Source organism: Halichoerus grypus, chromosome 5 (genome assembly GCF_964656455.1).
Source record: "Halichoerus grypus chromosome 5, mHalGry1.hap1.1, whole genome shotgun sequence".
Classification (NCBI taxonomy): Eukaryota; Metazoa; Chordata; class Mammalia; order Carnivora; family Phocidae; genus Halichoerus; species Halichoerus grypus.
Genome location: NC_135716.1, coordinates 181,330,621 through 181,351,125, shown reverse-complemented (window position 1 = coordinate 181,351,125; position 20,505 = coordinate 181,330,621). Strand labels below are relative to the sequence as shown.

At 39.3% G+C, this 20,505-nt stretch overlaps 1 protein-coding gene and 1 pseudogene across 7 annotated transcripts in view; one reads left to right on the top strand and one right to left on the bottom strand.

Moving 5' to 3' along the window:
* The window catches only part of RERE (arginine-glutamic acid dipeptide repeats), a 415,927-nt gene that overhangs the window by 235,502 nt on the left and 159,920 nt on the right, over positions 1 to 20,505 (bottom strand). The gene's annotated exons all lie outside the window — the stretch shown is intronic.
* LOC118518033 (mitochondrial import inner membrane translocase subunit Tim8 A pseudogene) lies at positions 5,580 to 6,112 on the top strand (annotated as a pseudogene).

The window sequence follows — 20,505 nt, the reverse complement described above, 5'->3', positions numbered from 1 at the left end:
AATTTCCCTCCTGTTAATGCGTTTCTGCCCCCTTAATCATTGAAATACCTTCTCATCCCTTTGCAAGGTATGGCAGTGCCACTGTAATATAATTTCCAATAGAAAACCTTCTACTTGTTTAAAGAAAAAAAAAAAGAAGAAGAAAAGAAGAGAAAAAGCATGCATAAACAGACTTTCTCACAAACAAATTTCCCAGAGACACACAGTGTGGCACAGTGGTGGACAAAGAGGCTGAATCTCACGACTGCTCCATCCTTCTGTGTTCCATTTCTCTTACACAGGATTCCTCCACCCTGGACACTCTGAACCATTCTGTGAGGTAACAGCCGACTGGTCTAATGTTACAGATTCAAAAGTCCGCAAGTCTCTCACTAGTTAATATGGGTGTTTCCAAATATCCAACATGCAAAAAGGTATGTAGCTATATGCGCATGTGAGAAACAACACTGAAACCCCAATCTGCACTGCACGGTCTACAAAGGCAGAGCCTCTCACCTCTCCAGCAGCCTCCCCATCTGTTTAACAGTCAAATCCATCATCATTCCTCACCTCTATAACAATACACTCCACTCCACAGTAAACACTCAAAAACTATACAAGGAGCAACTGACCTGAACAAAAATGTAAAAACAGAAAAGCAGTTATATGAGATCCTATTAAGAACGCTGTTGTGTACTATGTGAACATAAAGAATGCTGTTTTCTAATAAATACTTCTTTTAAGAAATAACTCAATTTCAAGACGGTCTACTTCTAGTTTTCTACTAGATTCTTTTGTGGGGAAGGGATACCCATATCGTCTAGAACAGTGGAGAATTAAAAAGGAAAAAGGAAACAAAAATTGGGAAAATAGCACCTCAGTAAGTGAAATCCTCTCAGTGCTTACTTCATCCTGTGTTCTGAGCCTGAAAACTATCACCAAAACTGACCTGGGCAACATCTTAAAGATTCTAAAGTCAGTGGGAAAAAGATCTCAAGTAACACACCCTTGGACCCTTCCTTTCTAAGCTTCATGAAAATTAAATCCCACATATTCCAATGTCTACAGATACCCAACTAGCACTACCCAAGCGAGCACAGGCTTTTATCTAAAGACAGAACGCTGTATACTTCCAGCAAACATTCATCTGTCTTTGTCCTCACTGCTAACAGGAAATTAAATGAGAAAAACCAGCTGGGAGGCTGGGAGGAACAGGTCATCACAAACTGAAAGAGACTGTTTCAGTTTCCCACCTTTCCCTTTTCTCCTCTAGAAGTCAAAAAATCTTCTAGTACATCAAAAGCTTAAAGACTGATCCAAAACAATCATCTTTCTAACTTGAAGAAGTGATGCTGGTGTTCTGGAATAACTGCTGCAGCCAGACCCTGCCCCACTTTTCAAATCAATCATCTGCTACATAGACTTGAAAACTCTGTAGTGCCAGGAGCAGCAATCTTAACCAGCTACACGGATATGCTAAGTATTGGCCCTGGGTTGACACTCTTACTCAAGCAGAGTGTCTGAAGCACTCTCACCACCATTTCCTTCTGCATATGTTCCTTAAAAGCCCTCCTTGTGATCCACACTGATCCCAACTGTGAAAAAGACCCAAGCCAGCTTAACACCCAAACTCCAGTTAAGTGATGTGGATCCCTCTTACAGTTTCTAACAACTGTTTGTGTAGAGCTTTTGTGCCATGAGAAAACACACAAAACCTAGCTGGCAGGGGAGGACCTATTTTACAAATCAGTGGTGGCCATCTGCCCTATGGAAGCAAAGCATGTTAGTTAGGGCATTAGAGACTTGGGGGAGGGGAATTTCCAGCCTGCTCTCACTCTTACTGCCCCACTGTACCTAGCTTTCTAGTGCTTTAGAAGGTGGGTAACAACCCAACCCCAAATCAATGGGTTCTTTCTAAAAAATGAATTCTGTGATAAAATCCCTAGTTAGTAGAGGATAACTGATTGCTAATGAAAACAACAGGTCCTCACCACAATGATTACAAACTAGAACATGGCTGAATATGTACAGTTAGGAAACCAACTCAAATTGAGTTCAAACACTTCTAGAACACTCTGCCCAGTAATCATAGGAAAAAATAACCAGCGACAGGCTGGAGTGAAGATTCCGCTCTCCGCATACGGCTGACAACAAACAAATCGCTAGTCTGACCTGGTGTCACATGCTGCAGAGCAGATTTCAAGCAACACTGGTTGCTCCCTCAGAAAACAACGTGCTGGGAGCCTGGGCTTTACAATAAATGGTTCAACCAATTTGCAGTGCTCACTGGAAATACACAGAATTCTCGATGCCTGGACTGTAATTCTTATTTGGCAAATGATTTTATTATAAACTGGTATCATAGTGAATCCATTTTCTTTACGGGTTTTCTGCTAGTATTTAATGGACTGTCAGGATAATTTAGATTTCATCTATTTAAACTCATTCAAGCCTAGCTCCTGATTGTACAGTAAATGGAACATATTTCTATTCACAGAAATTAATGACAGTTAATTGTAGTCTGCAGTTCTCAATTTTGTAAACGCAACTGTTCCACAGTTCAAGCACCAAGCTACAGAATTTCCCACACCAATTACTTTTTTGTACTTTACAGGCATCCACATCTTGTAAGCCTTTTCTTGTAAGACTAATGTATATATTCATATAATATTTCTACCCATTTAAATATTTATTACCAACTTTTCAGAAAGAGGACTTAAATATAACTAAAGGCTGGGAAAATAAGTTTAGTTGTCAGTCTGAACAGAAAGATGCTCAATTATTATGGAGTTTTTTAGCTAGCAAAACTGAAGATTAAAATTTCCTGCTTTACATACTTTTTTTACTTACTATTGGACAATTTTCTTATATATTTCAAATAAATCACAATGTCAACATTAATTGAGATTTATTAAAAGTAGGCTAAACTTACCATATGGATTTAGATATACAAACAAGATACATGACACATATTAATAAATACCGTACTGAATTGCCTCTGAGACTGATATTCTGTTTAACAGAAATTTACCTCTGAGTTTTATTTACCAGACAACACAACAATCCCATGAGTGATTTCTCTTCTTGAGTGATTAGTCTTTCACCTAAGCATCCACACAGCTGTGTAAGAGATGCTTAAAGGAGAAAAAGGCATGAAAAAAAGCACCTTAAAAGAAACTTATCAAATCAAGACCCAAATAATTATAAGGCAAGCATCCAGAATTTGCTGCCCCACAACTATAACCACGAGAGTCATAGACTGACAAACTGCAATCCACACAAAAGAGAAGTAAAGGAAAATCCAAGCTACCCTTTTCATTCCTTTTTTCAACGTGATATTTACATCTACTCAACTGGGTCCTGAATCTTCTATAACCACATCATGCCCTGTTCCATGAAATTCTCCATGCTGCTGCCCCTAACAGAGACGCCCTGCCTCTACCTGGTCCTACTGTAACTCTGCCCAAACTCCAGGACCCAAATCAAGGTCTTCATGTCTTACCCAGTATCACCGACTTACAATCCGTCCTGTTCAGCTGGCATCTGCCCACTCACCGCCTGTTACTAACATGTAGTAGTACTTGAATAAGTGTCATTTCTCCCTACAAAATGAAGGATCAAGGACTAGAATCCTGTCTACCTTTGTATCTTGCCCTACACCTCACCTCCACAAAATGCCCTGCAGAAAGTTAGATATAGAAGATCGCGTTCTTATGTTATTAGCTGATCAATTCGAAGCTAATACTATTGCTGACATCTAACATACCCCATTAAATTCTACTAGCTTATTCAAACACTATTCCAGGCCTTAAATTTAATTCTCTGCTTTACAGAAATCTTTAGTTAGTTTATATAATTTATATAAACCTCTAAGGGCAAATCAAACCTATTCCCTGACTCTCTTATTCTATCTGTACCTCTTCCCTCTCACCCTTAAATCCTTATTGTTTTAATTTGGGTTTTTGTTGTTGTTGCTGTTACTATTGTTTAGTTAGGTGCTTATTTCAAAATTAAAGTCAAAAACTAAAGATATTTTAAGAATAACTTAAAACTTGCAGTCAATTTCACATGACTGAATAAATACTGAGACCTCAAATTTTCATAACAGATCTTCAGCCCACTGTGAATTGTAAAATGTCATTTTCTAAGTACTCAACAGGTATTTAGGGGGGGAAATTCCACCTATACAACAATTTCCAATAATCTATCTCCTTAGGATTCTACATGTGGTATTTTGCTTTAGAACATATACATCAGGGGCGCCTGGGTGGCTCAGTCGTTAAGCGTCTGCCTTCAGCTCAGGTCATGATCTCAGGGTCCTGGGATCAAGCCCCACATCGGGCTCCCTGCTCTGCGGGAAGCCTGCTTCTCCCTCTCCCGCTCCCCCTGCTTGTGTTCCCTCTCTCGCTGTGCCTCTCTCTGTCAAATAAATAAATAAAAATCTTTAAAAAAAAAAAAAAATATATACATCATTCTCAGGCTAAAAAGTATTCTACTGGGGTGGCAGGAGGGAGTAGGTGAGATCTTGTCTGGTAATCTGCCATCCACCTGTCACTTTCATAATCAAAATTAGCAAAGATCTATGCAAGGTAGCAGTATTTAAAATATCTAAATGCCTCTTGATTCCCAAATGAAATGAGAGATTTAGTTTATTGTTTAGACCATAAGAAGTTCTGGATGTTTTCTACCCGAAGCTGTACTCAACACACTTCAAAAAAATGATTGCAGCTGCTTTGGGCCAATATAACACTTAATGAGACTTTTACTTTTTGTAATTTGTACCTTGTAAAAATCATGTTTTGAACATCTGCTGAGATGAAATGAATCAGAACTCTGGGGGAAAAAAATTAGACTTCTCCATTTTAACTGAAGTAGTAACAGACAAATCCTGTCGAGATTACATTAAAGTTAAAAAATGAAGATAAATATATTCTACAAGAAACAGAATTCATAAACTCCTAAAACATTCACACACAGACTTACTGGGCACCAGCTACATACCAGCTAGTGTCAGAGATACTAAGATGAATAAAAATATTGTCCTTCCCTTGACAAGTTCACCATTCTAATATCAGAACCAGACATGAAAACAAATAAGTAACTATATGTCTGCAATAATTTTAATTGCACTTGGGTTTTAGTCTCTGAGCATAACATTCATTCCCCCACCCTTTTTTTAAGATTTTATTTATTTGACAGAGAGAGACATAGCGAGAGAGGGAACACAAGCAGGGGGAGTGGGAGAGGGAGAAGCAGGCCTCCCAGAGAGCACAGAGCCCGATGCGGAGCTCGATCCCAGGACCCTGGGATCATGACCTGAGCCGAAGGCAGACGCTTAACAACTGAGCCACCCAGGTGCCCCTCCCCTTCTTCCTTAGTAACAGAATATCTGATGTCTAGCAGGGCCTTGTGGCCCCTTAGAATAAAGACCACATTTCTCAGCTTCCCTTATAGCTGATTTTATAATATGACTAAACTCTGGTCAAGGGATATAAACAGAACTACAGAATTTCAACTTCTGGAAACTGATTACTGAAAAGAAGAGGCCCTGCTCTCCTTACCCTTCCAGTTAGCCTAAAGGCAAATGTATTGGCTGGAGGTGGAGCATGAAATAGATCAAAAATGACAATGGGGGTCGCGGAGACACACGAAGGTCGGTGAGTTGGTGTGGAGTTCGTCTCGGCATGCGTGGCGGTGCTGGGATGGATTCCTCCTCGTCTTCATCTGTGGCGGGTTTGGGCTCGGTGGACCCACAGCTGCAACATTTCAATCGAGGTGGAGACTCAGAAGCAATGCTTCCAGCAACTGGTGCACCAGATGACGGAACTTTGTTGGGAGAAGTGCATGGACAAGCCTGGGCCAAAGCTGGACAGTCTGGCTGAGGCCTGTTTTGTGAACTGTGTTGAGCGCTTCATTGATACAAGCCAATTCATCTTGAATCGACTGGAACAGACCCAGAAATCCAAGCCAGTTTTCTCAGAAAGCCTTTCTGACTGACCTCAGCATTACCTCTTTGGAAAAGGAAGGTAGTTCAAGAAATGAAGAGCGGTTGATGGGATAGTTGAAGAAAAGGCTATGGGGGAATTGGCTCCCACCTTTGTCACTCTTGGGACATCCTGTCATCTGAGAATGAACAAAGATCAATTTTGTGGGGGGGGAGGGGTGAAGGTCATATGTGTACTTGGTTGTGTTTTTTAATGCTAATCTTGTGAAAACAATTGACAGATGAATGGAAAACTCTACTAGATGCATATTACTGTATGTGGGACTATGCTTTCTCAAAGTCCCATTAACTGCTCCCTATAATTTTGATAGTGGAACTGCTTTCTATAATTTGATTGTGGGACCACATTAGGTAAAATCTGTCATTTGTGTGGATTCATTTCAGATTTCTGGGGAGATTGGCTATACATCTTTGTGTCTCTCAGAAAGGGCAGCAGTGGGAGAAGAGTAATTTGGTACTTAACTATAGGCCTCCTTATCTAGTGTTTTGACTATCAGCACTAGAAAAAAATCTATGGGATGTTCATACAATACACTGAGCTTTCTAGATTCTCTCCCTCCCTTATGCTGTGGTTTTCTTTAATGTATAAGGTATAGTCTTGAGGTAGTACAGGTAGCCTAAGTGTCTAGAGGCCTTTTGCTATAAAGGAATCTAGCCAGTGAACATAATTCTCATTACTAAACTGCCATGAGGAAGAAGCTTACTTACCCTGTATATCAGGGTCCGAAAAATTCAAAGATGTGCCTAAATAGGTTATAAAGATTTACGCCAGGCAAAAACTAACAGCAGTTTCAGGTAGAGGTGCATGTTAATGTTAATCAGTGTAGACTCCATTTATTGCATTCTTTTGATCACTGAAATAAAGGCTTCTACAAAATTAAAAAAAAAAATGACAATGGGAATGGAGGCCACATGCAATAAAATTAACAAAACCTTTGACTGTAGCTAAAGAACCAGACCAAGAATTTACTATTCACAATTCAGCATTTCTGGCCATTGTACACAAATATCTTTAAATTATTTTAAAATGGAGCAAAATAGGGGCGCCTGGGTGGCTCAGTTGTTAAGCGTCTGCCTTCGGCTCGGGTCATGATCCCAGGGTCCTGGGATCGAGCCCCGGATCAGGCTCCCTGTTCCTCGGGAAGCCTGCTTCTCCCTCTCACACCCCCCCTGCTTGTGTTCCTCTCTCGCTGTGTCTCTGTCAAATAAATAACAAAATCTTTAAAAAAAAAAAAAAAGGGGGCAAAATACTTAAACCACATTCATGAACAGAGTGACATCCAGAACAATGATTTGGGGAAAACATTCTAATTTTTTTTTAATAGTTAAAGCTAGGAAGGAACAGATAACCCTAGCAAGTGTGTAAAAACATACAACACAGTGCTCTCAATTCAGAATGACTAAAACAGTTTGAGTAGATAGCATACTATTACCTTCCAGTAGGATTAAGAATCAGTCCCTACAGGCAGATAAAATAAGGCAGAACAAAGTCCACAACTGCCTCCCTGAAGAGACTTCACCAAGCTTCTAGTGCTGACTCTACCCCAAAGGTTTCACAAGTAGGAATAAGGGACGGTAACTTCTGCAAACCGACTGGCATGTTGTGTGGAAGGCAGTTTGATGGTGTCTGCTGGTACCACTCAGGCGCTCCCTTTTCTTCTCCACTTCCACACGGGTTTGATTTTAGGACTTGAGAGAATATGTGGCTGCTCCTCCAACAAAATACAGGGGCCACTGATAACCAAATTTTCTGGAACGTTTTATTATTTATGAAAGTTAGAGCTGACCAGAATTCATACTACACTAAACTCTCAGATTTTACTTCATACTAGAAAGAAGGCATTCTCTCTAATGTCACAGCTTTATCTCCTCCTTTCCACGCCATTAACTATGGATAAAAAACAGAGCACACGAATGTGTCTGATCCATTCTCTGAAGTGAAGATTTACTATCCAAAGGTGACACAGAGTCTCCTGCTCTACCTAGAGAACACTTCTCCAGTTTCAAAACCAGAAATTCAGTACTTGCAGAGGCCAAAATCCCATGGTACATCAGGGGTAATTGAAAAGAATTACAATGGCACTACATTAAAAATCTTTGGACATCCAGACATACCCTTTAACTCAGCAATTCTATTCCCAAGGAGAGTGAGCAGAAATGAATAAATGCTCACCATTGTTGCTCATAAAGGAAAATATTTGGAAAGAACCTAAAATCCAACAATATACAACTAGTCACACGATGGTATCTATCCATTAATGCAGGTGCACCTAATGTTTTTCAGGCAGCAAGGGACTTTAACAACCTATACACAACTCTTCAAAAACAATTTTAAAGTCACAAAAAAAATGAATTAAAATATTTATCACAGTATGAGAAAAAATATTTATAATATATGTACTTTATTGACTCCTTAAATAATAAAATTTATTAAAGGTTATTCCCTTAATAACCTCCATAATTTCAAAGTCGTGATGAACATAAACATTATTCTCAGATGTTTTTCTCTGTGTTACGTGCTATGGGAATGTCTGTGGCTCATAGTGGTGTCACAGGTACTACCAATATCCCTACGGTTTGTTGTCTATCTTCATAACTGAAACATAACTGAATGCTGAGTGTCATTTGAAATGTAATGAAGTTCACAGTCTTCTGAATTATATTCACAGTTCCCTGGGTTGACCACGGACCCTTCCAGGTTGAGAATGCCAGTATTATTGGTATTAGAAAGCAGCAGTGATTCAGATTTATAATTACTGGCATGGCAATAAATTCAGAACATGTCAATTTCAAAAGCATTATTACAAAACAGGGAGTAGCATAACCCCACACCTGTTTACTAAGGAAAGTGATAATACAACAAAATATTAACAGCAGACTCATGGTTTTGAGATTTTTAACTTTTGCTTATCTGAATATTTTAATTTTCTTCCCTGAAAATGTATTATTTGCTCATCCAAAAGAAAAAAGAACAAATGCAGGAGGGGAAATATGGGGGAAAGATAAAAAGAAAGGCCTATAGCCAAATTTCAAAAATACATTCACAGGGCAAAGGCAAAAGGCAGCAGGTGAATTCAGAGGCAAGAACATTGAAATGGGACCACTGCTCATCAGTTCAGAAACAACACTGAAAAGGGAGTTGGTGATCCATGTGTGGCTGTACCAGAGGCCATAGCACTGAGTATCCTAGCAGCTGGGGGGCGGGGGAGAGGGGCAAGTAAGAGAAGTAAAACATATGACAAAATTGCTGCTTTCTACAAACAAGTAGCCTCCACCAATCAGGATAGGAATGCCAAAAGCACTGCAACTCCATGATGCCAAATATCTGCTTTCTGGATAGTTGCAAACTTCAAAAGCATTCTAGTTTATGAGCCTGAAAGATAGCCCAGGGTTTTTCTCCCTCAAAATGTCTCTTTTTCCAAAGAAGACATCCAAATGGCCAACAGACACATGAGAAAGTGCTCAACATCGCTTGACATCAGGGAAATCCAAATCAAAACCTCAATGAGATACAACCTCACACCAGTTAGAATGGCTAAAATTAACAAGTCAGGAAACGGCAGATGTTGGCAGGGATGCGGAGAAAGGGGAACCCTCCTACACTGTTGGTGGGAATGCAAGCTGGTGCAGCCACTCTGGAAAACAGTATGGAGGTTCCTCAAAAAGTTGAAAACAGAGCTACCATACGACCCAGCAATTGCACTACTGGGTATTTACCCCAACGATACAAATGTAGTGATCCGAAGGGGTATGTGCACCCCGATGTTTATAGCAGCAATGTCCACAATAGCCAAACTATGGAAAGAGCCAAGATGGCCATCGACAGATGAACGGATAAAGAAGACATGGTGTATATATACAAAATGGAATATTATGCAGCCATCAAAAGGAATGAAATCTTGCCATTTGCAATGACGTGGATGGAACTGGAGGGTATTATGCTGAGTGAAATAAGCCAGTCAGAGAAAGACATGTATCATATGATCTCACTGATATGAGGAATTCTTAATCTCAGGAAACAAACTGAGGGTTGCTGGAGTGATGGGGGTTGGGAGGGATGGGGTGGCTGGGTGATAGACATCGTGGAGGGTATGTGCTATGGTGAGCGCTGTGAATTGTGCAAGACTGTTGAATCACAGACCTGTACGTCTGAAACAAATAATACATTATATGTTTAAAAAAAAGAAGATAGTAGGAAGGGAAAAATGAAGGGGGGGGAATTCGGAGGGGGAGACGAACCATGAGAGACTATGGACTCTGGGAAACAAACTGAGGGTTCTAGAGGGGAGGGGTGTGGGGGGGATGGGTTAGCCTGGTGATGGGTATTAAAGAGGGCACGTTCTGCATGGAGCACTAGGTGTTATATGCAAACAATGAATCATGGAACACTACATCAAAGACTAATGATGTAATGTATGGTGATTAACATAACATAATAAAAAAAAATGTCTTCTAGCCAGTACAGAGAGCAAACTGGAAATCTGATGTCCATTGTCCAGCCTGAAATGTGAGGTATAAAATCCCCTGTAAGGAAGAAGCATAACCTCCCCCTGAGTGCTGAGTGCTGCTAGAGTTAATTCTCAAATACAAACCTCAAAACTTTAGGTGTATTTTTGCACCATGGAATCGTGGTAATTAAAACACTACTTTTTAGCTTTTTATTGTTCCCAACAATATAAAAACACAGCATAACAGGTGAGGCATTTTTCTTTGACATTTCCCTTCCCTCTACTAAAGAGAAAAAAAGTATAATTATACAAAGTATTGTTAACATTCCCTCAATCAATTTGGTAATTGTACGTACAGTACCTATGTTTTACAATACCAGCACAAGAGGATGACAGGACAAGCATGAAAACTAAATACCACCTAATAAAAATAATAACAGCCTGCCTCAGAGCCTACAGTCACGCACAGCGTTACTAATGGAGCACAAATTAAAATGTTAATTAAAAGCTGAGAATAATGAAAAGTAACATACTGAAATAATATTAAAAATCTATACTATAAACTCACTCCATTTCCCCTTTTTAAAAGGAACTTAAAGCCATAATCAACCCCCACAACATTTTTTTTTTTTTTTTTTACAATATCTCTATTGATCAGTTGAGCCACTAACACACCATCTGTCAAGCATCAACATCTGCCCAGCACACAAAGAAAGCCAGAACAATGCCTACAGCCTTCAGAGGGAATATAAAACAACTCTATCTTTGCCTTTTATAGTTCAGTTTACACATTTTACTAATTATCACACTAGACATCACTGAAGAGGTGTTCCTTGTAAAGGCAAATGAATAAGGAAATTTAGAAATATAAGTGAGAAAATAAATTTAGGGGTCAAATGAGTGAACAAATATAGAATTTCTTTCATATGTAACATATAGTATGCTGCCTAATTAGTTTGAACACATATTTAATGGTGAAATAATGAAAAAGATTTAAAGGTACTGGATATTTAATACACTCATAATGATAAAGGTAGAAGTCTCTCCATTTCCAGGCATTTTAAGCATTAACTTAAAAGAACCATGTAACTTAACTGCTCCCATCTATTTCTTGGTACTTAAAAATCTATTAAAAAATTTATACTAACACAAACATATGAAGGAATAGAAAGCATATTTTTATTTTTGGTAGTGTTTGCAGCATTCAGACATCTTCAAAGCAAAACTCATGTACACAAGTATCTATTCTATAGTATTTAAATGTTTTACAAAAGGAAATCATTCTTATATACATACATTTTAAAGTAATTCAACAAACATAAACCCTGTTCCATCTTTAAATTCACAGACAATGTTTTTAATCTTGGAAAGTCTGGTTTTCTCAGCTGGTGAAGCTGTCAGAATAAATAGAAGGCAGCATCTGGAAAGATGACAAACACATGGGTCAACGTCAACTACAAGCCAATCCCTGTCAAGAGCGGAGCCAAATTCCTGCATTTCAATTTCAATGATGCTCTCCAACTCAAATACCACCATGCCACTTCAAATCAAAATTGTTTCCTTTAAAAAAGAGCTTTTTACAAAACTGATAGAGTATAACAGATTAAACAACTCTTTCAGCAATTTCCTCAGCTACTACAAAGCGAGGCATCGATGTATAATTATAATAAAGGGAACATTTAACAATTAATTGAGCCAGAAAAAGCTAAACCTCCAGAGCTTAGGAGTTCAAACACTTGCTCACCAAGCATAAGGGCCGAGGATTTTAACATAACTGCAGGAAATCTCAGTCCAATTACACTCTAGGTAAATATAAATCTTGTTCCACTGTGACTGGGACCCTATTCGTCACAGTCCATCAGGCTGATTTTAGTATCCAGCTTGGAGATTCAAACAAAAGAACCCCCACCCCCTCTGTTGTCTCTCCCCCACGCTGTGGTGTTAATCCAGTTCCTCCAGGTTCCGTGCTGGACAAAGAAGATCTCTGGAAGGCTGCTGGCTTGCTTTTATAACCAACCAACAAATAAGACTCCCAAAACATATCACACAACTGTGAGGTGATAAAGTCTCTGAAAATATTAATGATTTGTGCCAGTTTATAATGGTGACATATTAACTAATTTACGTTTTTTCCTCATTCAGTTTCTATGTAGAGGAGATGTACATACACTCAAAAAGAAAACAGAAATAAACATACAGGGCTTCAGAGTGGCATCATTTGGGATGGCAACTACTTCACAGGGAAATCTTCCCCACTGGCAAACTTCTTTTTTTTTAAGTAATCTTCTATACCCCATGTGGGGCTCGAACTTATGACCTCAAGATCAAGAGTTGCATGCTCGGGGCGCCTGGGTGGCTCAGTCGTTAAGCATCTGCCTTCGGCTCAGGTCTGATCCCAGGGTCCTGGGATCGAGCCCCGCATCGGGCTCCCTGCTCCGCGGGAAGCCTGCTTCTCCCTCTCACACTCCCCTTGCTTGTGTTCCCTCTCTCGCTGCCTCTCTGTCAAATAAATAAATAAAATCTTTAAAAAAAAAAAAAAAAAAAAAGAGTTGCATGCTCTATCAACTGAGCCAGTCAGGCGTCCCATCCACTAGCAAACTTCTTGAGAAGAATTTATACTGAATTAATGGGGGAGGGTGGGATGGAGAGCCCCACGACTTTATTCATAAGGCATCTTTCCATGCCTCATAGCGTTTGATGGGAAGCAGGAAAAATTACAACTTAATGCCAACAAGTTTCAACAATACAAACAAGTAAAAATTATTTTTAATTTAACCGGATAAATAAAGCAAATTACTTTTTTAAAGGTAGCACAAAGCACTTAGTAAAGTAGTGAAAGAATTTTTATTTTTATTTTTTTTATTTGACAGAGAGAGAGAGAGAGAGAGCACAAGCAGGGGGAGCAGCAGGTAGAGGGAGAGGGAGAAGCAGGCTCCCCGCTGAGCAGGGAGCCTGACCTGGGGCTTGATTCCAGGACCCCGGGATCATGACCTGAGCCGAAGGCAGACACTTAACTGACTGAGCCACCCAGGCGCCCCAGCAGTGAAAGGATTTTAAGGATTATTAGAACAGACAAAATTGGAGGTTGAGGCAGGCAACTCACAGAGCACAGATTGGCACCACGGCCCGCAGGTCAAACCTGAACCACTGCCTGTTTTTGTAAGACCCACAAGTAAGGAATGGTTTTTACATATTTTAAGGGGGGGGATATTTCTTGACATGTGAAAGTAATACGAAATTCAAACGTCAGTGTCCACAGATAAAGTTTTATATCTTGTCTACTACTGCTCTCATGACACAAGGGCAAAGCTGAGCTGGTACAACACAGACTCAATCGCCTACAGCAAAGCTGCAAATATTTACTATCTGGCCCTTTACAGAAAAAGTTTATTGAACACTGTTCTAGAATTGCTCACTAAATAAGTAAAGCAGCTCAAAGGATAATGTAAATTTTATACCATGGAAGACGACAATGTAAAAGGGCTTTCATTTGAAACTGTCACATTTGCTCAGGAACATTGTTTATAAAATGCTCAAGAATTTTTCTAGAGGTTAGTATCAAGTACACTAGCCTGCAACATACAAAATAAACCTTTTAGCCAAAGTCTTTATAAGGACAGTAGAGTGCCTCTAATATCATGACTCCACGTTCCTCAAATCATCTGTGAATCTAGAGATGGCAAAAGTTCCCTCCCATGATCGCCCCCAAGAAAAACACTGTCAACTGATCAGAGCACTCCTTCCAAAGGTACTACATTCAGCCTCAATCACCTGGAAAAGGAGATGAATCTGTTTGCCATCTAATTTAGATGATCTATTTTTCTCATCTGGTTTGGTCTTCTTTACTGTTCATTCTCCCGTTATCATTGCTCTTGTACCATCTTGTGTTAAAACCATGTTCAGAACTTGAGAGGATAACCGTGAAACGAAAGTACAACAGGTAAGCTTGCTCTCTGTTATCTGAGCACCGGCCATTAACAAGCCAAGCTACATACCAGCAATTTATATATTTTTTTAAGATTTTATTTTATTTGTCAGACAGAGCACGCACACAAGCAGGGGTGTGGCAGGCAGAGGGAGGAGCAGGGAGGCAGACGCGGGACTCAATCCCAGGACTCTGGGATCATGACCTGAGCAGAAGGCAGCTGCTTATCGGACTGAGCCACCCAGGCGCCCCTACATAGCATCAATTTAAAAAAATAAATAAATAAATTAGTGGGCTTCTAAGTCTTTTTATCAACATGTTGAGTACAAAGGGCTCTTGATAAACCCTGCACCCCACATTTTTTTTTTAACTTCATATAATGTTTTAATAAATTAGCTAGAAAGATGCAGGCTCTACCGTGACCAAAAAAAAAAGAGAGAGAGAAAGAGAGACAGCTTTCTATGTTCAACATGATATACTCCAGCAAGGGGCTCAAGAAGTAGTAACTAAACTTGGTGACCAGTACGACCAAAACAAAAGCTCTCTATCAACTATGCCAAACTCAAACCATAGCTAGAGATAAGTCCAATTCGGATTCAGACACATAAAGACACATAACCAGGAATGTACCATGAATGACCCACCAGAATGAGATCCTGAACAGCCAGAGCCTAGACCAACAGGAGCCACATTAACACCGGCAGAGGTATTTGAGAGCAATGTCTGCTCTCAAAAACTTTAGCCAGGAATTCCATGGGTTTTCCACACTTTATTGAGATATTTTTTGAGTATTTGCGCTGGCAAAGCAGCTTCCTAAGAAAAATTTTGTATGAGCCTCCTCCTGTGTCACTGAATAACTTCATAATAGGTCACTAGTCAGGCAACACAGTAAAGCTAGTGAGCATTCCACCACACATTTTAAATATCTAAAGGATTATACAGGGCTAAGAAAATGAAAGAACACAAAATCCTAACAGGGTCAAAGATTCTCATCTTTGGAATCACATGCATCTTAGGATCTCCATCATATTCAACAGTCTTCAGAGGCAAACTTGAAATGAATGTTTTAAAAAGGTGGGGGGAGGGCGCCTGGGTGGCTCAGTTGGTTAAGCGACTGCCTTCGGCTCAGGTCATGATCCCGGAGTCCCGGGATCGAGTCCCACATCGGGCTCCCTGCTCGGTGGGGAGTCTGCTTCTCCCTCTAACCCTACCCCCTCTTGCGCTCTCTCTCTCAAATAAATAAATAAAATCTTTAAAAAAATAAATAAATAAATAAATAAAAATAAAAAGGTGGGGGGAGGGGAGCAGGCAGTCAAGCTTAAGTGAGTGGCAGACTCTTGTGGCTGCCAAAGAACAGATGCCGCAAGGTGAGAAGCCATCTCCTTTTGGAGTTCTGAAGACAGAAACTAGTGACTATAAATTTCTTCCTTTAGTAGGTGTACATATCTGGAAAAATTGAAAGATTGAAAAACCTGTGATTAAAAATGAAGCAACCCAAATTAACTGGGGTGGGAATTACCTCCTTAAATTGATATGCACCCTTTATCCCTGCAAAGATTTAGAATTAAGAAAGATTTAAGAGAATCAATACTATATTAACATTTTCTGGGTTAATAAAGAAAATAAGGATATATGTGATATTTTTATTCTCTTTATAGTTAGAATTTGGCTTATTAACAACAGACCTGTAATTCCAATTTTGAGAAGTTAACACTTACCTAGGACTTTATTATCGGCCTGGCCCTTTCTAAAGAAGCCCTGCGTGTCTGTGTGTTCACTCACTTAATCCCCATCAGAGCTCTTAGGGTGGGAACCCCAGATCCCCATTTTGCCAATAAAGAAACAAAAGCACAGAGGTTTGTTCCTTGTCACCTCCAACCATCCTCAGTGGCTGAACTAGCTGGACTGCGCTGGGCTGTCTCTTTGTGTGAAATGGATTCAAACATGCAGTCAGGATCGAAACCTAAATGAGCTTATGCCCAGCACTGAAATATCTAAGACACCTTTTGAGGTTCACTTCATTTATAGGTCTAATTCACTTCACTTATAAGAAGAATTAAGTACTTAAGAAGGTTTATGTTAATAGATCCCTTAACAATAGAAATCAAATATTAAATTATTTAATAAACAAGTCTAAATGCTGAAGATATTAACTACTTTATCAAAAAGACCAATTATAATTCAAAAAAGCCTCAAAAGTGATTTTTTAAATTTATTTAACTTACAAAAGGGTTAAGGTAAGTAAACTGAACTTTTTTAAGGTAGAGCTGTGTCCTTTAATTTATAACTTTAACAAACTGAATACCGAAGTCAACTTTTTTGTATGCATATTTGCGTGTGCGCGCGCGCGCTCGCAGTCTTTTCTACACATAAATATCAGCCTTAAAAGACCCTTCCCAAGAAAGTTCTTAGATTAACTGCTCTGTGCATGTGTTTACTGCCCAACTCCTATAGGAGACAATGCTGTTCAAGAGAGTCTGCCCAAGAAACACAGCTTTGCGTTCAAAAAACTTTAATAAAGACAATATGCTCACTTATATTAAATCACAAAAACTATGTATTTCTCTTTCAGTTGCTGAGTTAAGGGTTCAAACTGAGTAATCAACATTAGCCTAAATATTCTGGAACAACTTACCTCTCCTGGCTCAGCTTACTTCCCATAATTGTTATGCATTTACCTTTTTAACAATCATTCTGTGTGTGTGTGTGTGTGTGTGTGTGTGTATGACAGAATATTTCCAAAAGCAGGCAAGATGTTAACTTATTTTAGGCACAGGGGGAAAAAAAAAAAACAAAGAAAAATAACAACTAATTCTATCATTAGCATTTTCCAAGAAATAGGCCTCTTTCTAAAGGTGTGTTTTGGGCATTATCTCAGTATTTTATGCAAACGCCCATCCATTCTTGGCTTTAACAGTTCTGTCACAGTCCCATGCCATCTTACAAACTAGCTGTGTGACACTGGCTTCTGTGTCTTCCTCTCCTTATTGTGTAACAAGGAAACAATGACTTTTTAAAGGACTAGCAACAACGCATGTAAAGTAAGCCCAGTACTGGAAAGAGCAGATGCTTTAAACGTGGTGGTTAGTTATTATCCATGCTTACAGCTTCCTCACTCCCTCATGTGTCTCCTTCCACCCAAGTTCACAGTTACCTCTGCAATCAAGCACTTTACAAGATCCAAATCATTCCCAACTGACTAGTCGACTGCTCTGTTCCTCCTGAACCTTATGTGCTTTATTTCACATCAAGATCTCAAGCCATGAAAGCGTATCTTCCTTCCCCACCTTTTTCTCTCTCTCTCTTTTTTTTTTTTTGTTTCTGGAGCTGCCTAAATTCTAGTCTGCCATAAATGAGTGACAGGTGTGCTGGGATGCTGGCCTCTCAGTCCTCAAGGCAATGCGCTCATTTTCTATTTGTACGTTAACTCTAGACCAGGAACACTGGTCTAGATCAGTGATTCTCAAACTTTAATGTGTATTTAAATCACCTGGGAATCTTATGAAAACAAAAACTCTGATTCAGCATATCTGATGTGGAACCTGAGATTTTGCATTTCTAACCAACTCTCGTGGGATGCCAATCTCTGGCCAACACTTGGAGCACCAAGTATCTAGAGGACATGTTCCACTATACTTAATGATCCTTCCCTTATGAAATCAAAAAAGATAGAATTAATTAGTCTCAAAATTTCCTTCACTCGTCATTTTTTTGTTACAGTAACTTTAGAACAGTTTCTTTTGTTCCTTCTACCCTCATAAAGTAGTAACTCTTACTGTGCTAAAAAATTCTTTCACATACGCAGAAGTTGCTAACATCCTAATATGCCCTAAAAGGCAATCACTTCTTGGGGCTCAGAAAAAGATTAAATAAAAATTCAACAGAAACAAGAAAAAGATGGGACACCTGGGTAGCTCAGTTAAGCAGTCTGCCTTCGGCTCAGGTCATGATCCCAGGGGCCTAGGATCAAGTCTCACATTGGGCTCCTTGCTCAGCGGGGAGCCTGCTTCTCCCTCTGTCTGCCACTCCCCCTGCTTATGCGCTTGCTCACTCTTTCTCTGACAAATAAATAAAATCTTAAAAAAAAAAAACAAAACAGGAAAAAAATTAATGTATCTACAACTAAAAGCACACTAGAATGTGATTAAAAACAAGAAATAAATTTTCACAACTGTTCTAAGGACACATAACTAAGAAAGCTGATGTGCTCACTCAAACCTGAGTCTACCTAGCAACAAAGCTCTTCCCACCTCTTATGGACTGAACTGTATCCCCGAAAATTCAGATGTGACGTCCTAACCCCAATACCTCAGAATGTGACCTTACAAGAAGAAAAAAGGATCACTGGAGACGTGAGAGTTACAATGAGGTGGACTCTCATGCCATAGGTAGCAGGGTGATGGCCCTAATCCACCATGATCGGTATCCTTACGCAAAGGAGAAATTTGGGCAGACACAGAGACAGACACAAATGGAGACTGCCATATGAAGACTGCAGGTATGCTAGCATAAGTCAAGGAAATACCAGAAGCTCAGAGAGACCTGAAGAAACAGATCTTTCCTCTTGTCTTCAGAAGGACCATGACCCTGTTGACTCCTTCATCTTGAAGTTCTAGCCTCAAAACTATGAGACAATGTATTTCTGTTGTGGTACATTTTTATGGCAGCCCTAGCAAAGGCATACACTGCCTCACTGCGCTTCCTCCTCCCAAATAAAAGGTCTAAGATGATTATGCAGACATGCAATCAGAGCAGAGTCTAGAATGCCAATAAAGATCTTGGGCTTGATCTTACTGCCAACAAAGGATCCACTGAAAGGCATTAAGCAGGTTAATATCAGGTTCATTGAGTGCAAACAAACTTGTAACACATGTCAAACCATTCAAGCTGGGCCTAAAGATTCTTTTATCCAGAATTTATGTTTCTTATTACACAAAACATATTCTTGCAATCATCAGAAAAACTTGGTGCCTCAACCCAAAATAAGAATGCCACAAGACACCTTCATTTGCGTGTCACATCTACCTAAAACTCTTCTACAAGTACAAGAGACATAGATAAAAAGTTACAGATCAAATGCAGTTTTATTTTCTACAAAAATTCATGTACTGGAACACCAAGTGGCAGAATTTTATTTTGCTTTATTTTATTTTCGCTTTTATTTCATGTTTGTCTTAGTGACTGCCATAGATAAGCTTTCAATTATTCGGAGAATCAAGATTTTGAAACCAAAGTCAGGTTCTTACCAGGTCTGAGCACAACCCTCAATGAACAATCAGTAACTAAATGTTAAGACATGCCATTTGCTAAAACAATGGGGACTCTCTGCCCTCTTTAACTGGGAACTTGAATCAAAGGGAAATTATCCACTGGGAAAATAGTTTCATGTTTTGACTTTTTAAGTAAATTTTTCATTGAGGTATAACACATACACAAAAAGTGCAAAGCATGGTAAGTCCCACAGTGCAAATAAACCCGTACCTGGCAGTGCCACCACGAAAGAGAACATGACCGGGCCCTGGAAGGTGCTCTTCATGCCTCGTTCCAGACACTAGGGCCCGTCAGCCTAACTACCACCTGACTTCAAAACACCAAAGACTGGCCTGGAATCATACAGTATTAGACTTTTTTTGTGTCTACTCAACATGATGCTTGATTAATAGTCTACTGTTAACTTCAGTAGTTGTTTAAAAATATGTACATTCCATTCTCATTAAACCAGATTCCCAGGTTTTATTTTGTTTAGTTTGGATTTTTTCCAGCTTAAATTCCACTTGCATCAAAGGAAATTAACACCTCAATGTTCAATGTATACTCAGTTCTAGTTTCTAGGCCTTTTTTTCAGATCAAGTCCCCAGTTCCTAATAAAGGTGGAAATTCTGCAAGTAAAAGGAGGAAATGTTTTATTTCACCTAAGATTTCATAAACCACAAACTTAAAATTCTTTGTCTACTATATATAAAATTTATCTTCATGAAAAATAACAAACTTTTTCGTAAAGGTAGAAGGAACACAGATGCAACAAACTTGAAAATCCTGAATCTTGATTTCTTCCCCCCTTCTCATGTATGATGAAGATTTCTGTTATTCTAGGAATATATCTAGGGTAAATGGGAAAGTCAAACAGATGTAGCAGTGGATATGACAAA